This window comes from Solanum pennellii, chromosome 9, assembly GCF_001406875.1.
Source record: "Solanum pennellii chromosome 9, SPENNV200".
Taxonomy (NCBI): Eukaryota; Viridiplantae; Streptophyta; class Magnoliopsida; order Solanales; family Solanaceae; genus Solanum; species Solanum pennellii.
Genome location: NC_028645.1, coordinates 63,573,476 through 63,579,475, shown reverse-complemented (window position 1 = coordinate 63,579,475; position 6,000 = coordinate 63,573,476).

Sequence of the window (6,000 nt, the reverse complement as noted above, 5' to 3'; positions counted from 1 at the left end):
CAAGGTGTAGAAGTGGACCCCAGAAAGACTGAAGTTGTGAAGATATGGCCAAAACCTCTTACTCCCACCAATATTCGTAGCTTTCTAGGATTGGCTGGTTACTACCGCAGATTTGTGGAGGGCTTTTCTTCCATTGGTTCCCCACTTACAGCTTTGACGAAGAAGAAAGCCAAGTTTGAATGGACGGAGACTTGTGAGAAGAGTTTCCAGGAACTCAAGAATAGACTCACTTCAGCCCCGGTGCTTACTCTACCTAAGTGTGGTAAGAATTACACGGTTTATTGTGATGCATCTAGGGTTGTGTTCTCATGCAGGCTGCTAAGGTAATAGCCTATGCTTCCAGACAGCTCAAGGTTCATGAGAAGAATTATCCCACTCATGACCTGGAGTTGACAACTGTGGTGTTTGCACTGAAGCTGTGGAGGCATTATCTGTATGGAGTACACGTGGATGTGTTCACAGACCATAAGAGTCTCCAGTACGTTTTCACACATAGAGAGTTGAATCTACGTCAGCTCAGATGGTTGGAGCTGTTGAAGGATTATGGCATGAATGTGCACTACCATCCAGGTAAGGCTAATATTGTGGCTGATGCTTTTAGCAGGATGATCATGGGGAGTACATCCCACGTTGATAATGAGAAGAATGAGCTGGTTAAAGAGGTACACAGACTGGCCAGACTGGGTGTGCAGTAGGTTGACTCTACTAGTGGAGGTGTTTCAATTCACCCTAGTTCTGAATCATCCCTGATAGTTGAAGTCAAAAAGGGTCAGCATCTTGATCCTCTGTTGATGGAGCTGAAGGACTCAGTGTTGTTAAAAATGAATGAGTCTTTCGCTTTGGGAGATGATGACATACTTAGATACCAAAATCGGTTGTGTGTACCAGATGTAGATGATTTACGGACCAGGACTATGGCAGAGGCCCATGGTTCCAGGTATTCCATACATTCAGGTTCCACCAAAATGCATCATGATCTTAAGCATATTTATTGGTGGGATGGCATGAAGAAGGATATTGCAGAATATGTGGCTAAGTGTCCTAATTGTCAGCAGGTTAAGGCAGAGCATCTTAAGCCTGTTGCTCTGACTCAGATTATTGAGGTTCCGACTTGGAAATGGGAGGCCATTAATATGGACTTCGTGGTTGGTCTTCCGAGGACTAGGAGGCAACATGACTCCATATGGGTTATTCTGGACAGATTGACTAAGTCTGCCCACTTTATCCCTGTGAAGTCTACTTACTGAGCCGAGGATTATGCGAGACTCTACATTGATGAGATTGTGAGATGGCATGGGATTCCTCTGTCTATTATTTTGAGATAGAGGAGCTCAGTTTACTTCACATTTCTTGAGATCTTTCCAGAAAAGCTTGGGCATGCAGGTAAAACTTAGCACGACCTTTCACCCTCAGATAGATGGGCAGGCAGAGCGTACCATTCAGACATTGGAGAACATGTCGAGAGGTGTGTGATTAACTTCAGAGGTAACTAGGATGACCATCTGCCTTTGATAGAGTTCTCCTATAATAATAGCTATCACTCCAGCATTGGGATGGCACCCTTTGAGGCATTGTATGGTAGGAGGCGTAGATGTCCATTTGGGTGGTTCGAGGCTGGAGAGTCATCCATTTTGGGTTCAGAGATCATTCATGAGGCCTTGGAAAAAGTTAGAGTGATTAGGGATAGGTTGGCTACTGCTTACAGCCGACAAAAATCATATGCAGACAACAGAAAGCGGCCGTTAGAATTTAATGTTGGTGACCAGGTTTACTTGAAGATATCGCCTATGAAAGGGGTGATGAGATTCGGTAGAAAAGGGAAGCTGAGTCCGAGGTATGTGGGGCCATATGAGATCCTACAGCGTGTGAATGAGGTGGCCTATGAGTTAGCATTGCCTGCGGAGCTAGCTTCTGTTCATCGAGTCGTTCATGTCTCTATGTTGAAGAAGTGACTAGATGATCCAGCATCAATCCTACCTGTTGAAGGTTTGGGGGTTGGTGAGGACTTGTCTTATGAGGAGGTGCCTGTTGAGATCTTAGACAGACAGGTCAAGTGGCTGAGGAACAAGGAGATTGCCACAGTGAAGGTATTGTGGAGAAATCATCTTGTTGAGGGTTCTATGTGGGAGGCTGAGGCCGACATGAGATCCCGCTATCCTCATCTTTTCAGCTCTTGAGGTTAGACTTCCTACTCGTAAGGATATAGTTCCTTATCTCTTCGTATTTTATTGCTATTGGCTAATTGTGCATAGTTATTAAGTTATGATCTGATTGGCATTACGATGTGTAATGGTAGTGTCATTCGGGGACAAATGTTCCTAAAGGGGGGATAATGTAACGATCCAAAAAAAATCGAATAAATAGGTACTTAAGGTGATTTAATTATTAATTAAAAATCTAAAATTTTAAGGGCATAATGGTCCTTTCACGTATTAATTAAAATAAATCAGATTTGTATTAATTTAATTTAAATCCTATTTGACTAAGTCTTGAATTTAGTCTCGTAATCGTAATGACACACTCTCTCTCTCTCTCAAGTTCTCTATATCTCTCTCTCATGTTAGTTTCTGCCAAATATAATTTCAACAACTGAAAATACATCAAGAGTTATTCACACTTGAAGAACTCACAAGAATTTTTAAGTAAAAGACAAAGTAATCAAAACGTCAAGGCTAAGAGAGGTTCGTCGAGTGAGGAGTACGTTGAAGTAAATTGGCGTGGGTTGGAGGAGTTTTCGGGCAGCAACATCGGTGTTTGAACATCGATTAAGGTATGGGTTTCTTCTCTCTTGGTCCCTTTCCCAAGAGACCCCTTAAGGTTCAAGATATTCATTCCGAAAACTAGGGTTGTTCCCCGTTGTATGTCCCTGTCACTAGCTCCCATTGGATTATAGGTTGGGTATGTTTGCTGGTACAAAGTAAGAATGAAATGCATTTTCGTGATGTTTATTTTTAAGTATGCATGTTCAGAATTATGTAAAAATATTGAATATGTTATCCGAAAAATAATGTGAAAAAGTGATGTGTGTGTGCAATGTGTGGTAGTGAACTTAGTCATTGTTGGAGGTGTTAAATGGCGTGTTTAATTATTGTATTTTATGTGCAAAAGTTGTACACAACGTGATGTTCATCGTAATGAATCGTGGCTGATTGAATAACAATTTGTTTGCCAAACAAACCTATGAAAGATGCACCTAAAAATGTGTTAAAAACGGTCTACAAATTTTCTTACGAATTCAAGTGAAAATGTTGATAAAAATAAATTGAAAAATGACTACAATTTCTAGCAACAATGCTACGTTAATTTAGACTAAAGTTTAGTAAAGAAAATCTGGAAATTTATTAAATTTTAAAGGAGTGAGGCCACCAGGATTCGAACCTGTGACCTCACCCGTGAGGCAGCAATGGTTCGCGAAAAAGAAAAAAAAGGGACTGGGGGGAATCGAACACGCGACCTGGAGGAAGAGGAGAAGGGAATTAATTCGGTAATTTAAATGAGAGGTGTGGGATTCAAACCCACGACAAAAATGGGAAGAAATAAAACGCGAGGCATGGGAATCGAACCCACAACCTCAAGGAATGGAGCAGCAAACGAAAAAAATAATAAAAATAAATAAATAAAAAAATAGAGGGGCTGTGGGGGTTCGAACCCACCACCTCACAGCCTCCTCCTCAGCGAAAAAGAAAGAAAATAAGGGGGCGTGGGGGTTCGAACCCACAACCTCCCTATTGAAGCGAATTTAATATTAAAAATCAAAGGGGTTGTGGAAGCTCGAACCCCCAACCTTTCGGTTAACTAATAGTAAAATTAAAATAGAAAATTAATTCTTTCATGTAAATGTTGAGAATTAATTTAGAGTTCTAATGAAAAAAGAAAATTAATCCCTTCATGTAAATGTTGAGATTTAATTTAGAATTCTAATTAAAATAGAAAATTAATTCTTTCATGTAAATGTTGAGATTTAATTTAGAATTTTAATTGAAATAGAAAATTAATTCTTTCATGTAAGTGTTGAGATTTAATTTAGCATTCTAATTAAAATAGAAAATTTATCATTTCATGTAAATGTTGAGATTTAATTTATAATTCTAATTAAAATAGAAAATTTTCATTTCATGTAAATGTTGAGATTTAATTTAGAGTTCTAATGTTATGAATATTAGAAATAAAATCAATGAAAAATATAAATGATATCCAAGTGATTCAAGATTTGGGTTCCCGTGCCCAAACTTCCGTATTGATACATAAGTCATACGTGAGTAAAATATCCAATAGTAATGCCATCTACCTAGATCAAACATCAAGATCTTGACATATACACAAGATACATAAGTCTTGTAATACATAATCTTAGAAAGGTATGGATCACTTAGCGAACTATGAACGAAGCCCCATGGCTTGTATGTATAGACACATAAGTCTAATATACGTTCAAAAATAAGTGAACCTAAGATGTACATAATGAAATGATGAACTTTAGGAGGGTTAAGTACGAGTGTAATATACACTAAATGGCCAAGTGCATTGGCATATGATGAGATGAACTATGAAATGAAGAAATCAACATTCACGTAATAGGAGGTGAGTAACTATGAAAAACAAAGGAGCTAATAATGAAGAATGTGGTGACAAACATGATGTGAGGCTAATGTATATGATGAGAGCAATCTCAAATGAGCCTAAGTAAATGTTACCAATACGTACTCACCAAAGAGAGTTGTAAGATAATGAAGAGACCGGTCTCCATGAACACTCTAATGAAAATATTGAGTTTAAAACACTTAATACTAATGAAGCTATGATGTCCTCATACTAGAAGCCAGCTTCCATGATGTATGAGTTGAATGTAACGGAACTTTATACTGAGCACCGATAGGCTAGCTATGAGCGGTGATGCCTTCTTTCGGGAAGGACAAAGGTTCACATAACTCTCATGAGATGAGACTGTCCGGATTGCCGAGTGTGGGTCTCCATACATCTCCTAGTCGTTGAACCTATACTTCCAATATAGGGATGGCGGGATTAAATTCCTATAAACGCTAACATGTTATTGAGTCACTTTGGCTGGTGATTCCAGCTCTTTTCGGTGTGGGGGAGACACTGGATTTCATGATGCTCACATGATCTATGTCGGTTAAATTTAAAGTTCCCAATGAATGATTGAGGTCATCCTCAAATGAATCATATAAAGAAATGAATGATACCGAAGGTGTTAGGATAGGATAATCAAGAGGTGAGCTAGATTCAGGTAATGACATTAGGTTATTCCTGATCATTGCACAGCAAACCCGATGAAAGTCTTAAACTACATCCTAGGTATAGCTGGTGTTCACACTGGCCTATGAATGAACTGAAATGAGGTACGTATGAATGAATGAAGCAGACTCTGTGTTTGCTAAAGAAGGCTCCCTAGTTGAGGTCCCATGTGTTGAGCCCTCATTTTGGAAATTCTTAAGGTCAAGTCCATGATAACAAGGTCTCATGGCATATGAATGAATAACATGAAAGAATCTAGGTGTTATATGTTATGTGCTATATTAAGATGTTATGTGTTGTGTGTCATACGATAATTATAATGATGCATGTCACTCTCATGGCATAACTTTCCAAATCTCAATTTGGCAAGTCCACTGACTTGACTTCTAAAAATCATGTAGTTAGGAAAGAGCTATTCTTTCTCATGCATGTCCCTGGTGATGCGCTTGCATATACCCATACTTAGTACAAGTGTGTACTAATTCCAAACAAACATCTACTTTTAGGTGCAGGCACAGGTGGACGATAGAGCTACCGGTTCGTTGTTGCAGCTATCCAGACGTCAGCATTCATCTGGAGTTTGTAGGTCCTCACGCTTTCGAGGATGCTACTGTTTTACATTCTAGCATAGTTTTAGAGTTGAGCAAGTGGAGCATGTTCCACTAGCGTTTCTTTCGACTTTTGGTTCGACTTTGTATTGGTGCTATTTATATACAATTAATACTTAATGAATTATTTCTTTCA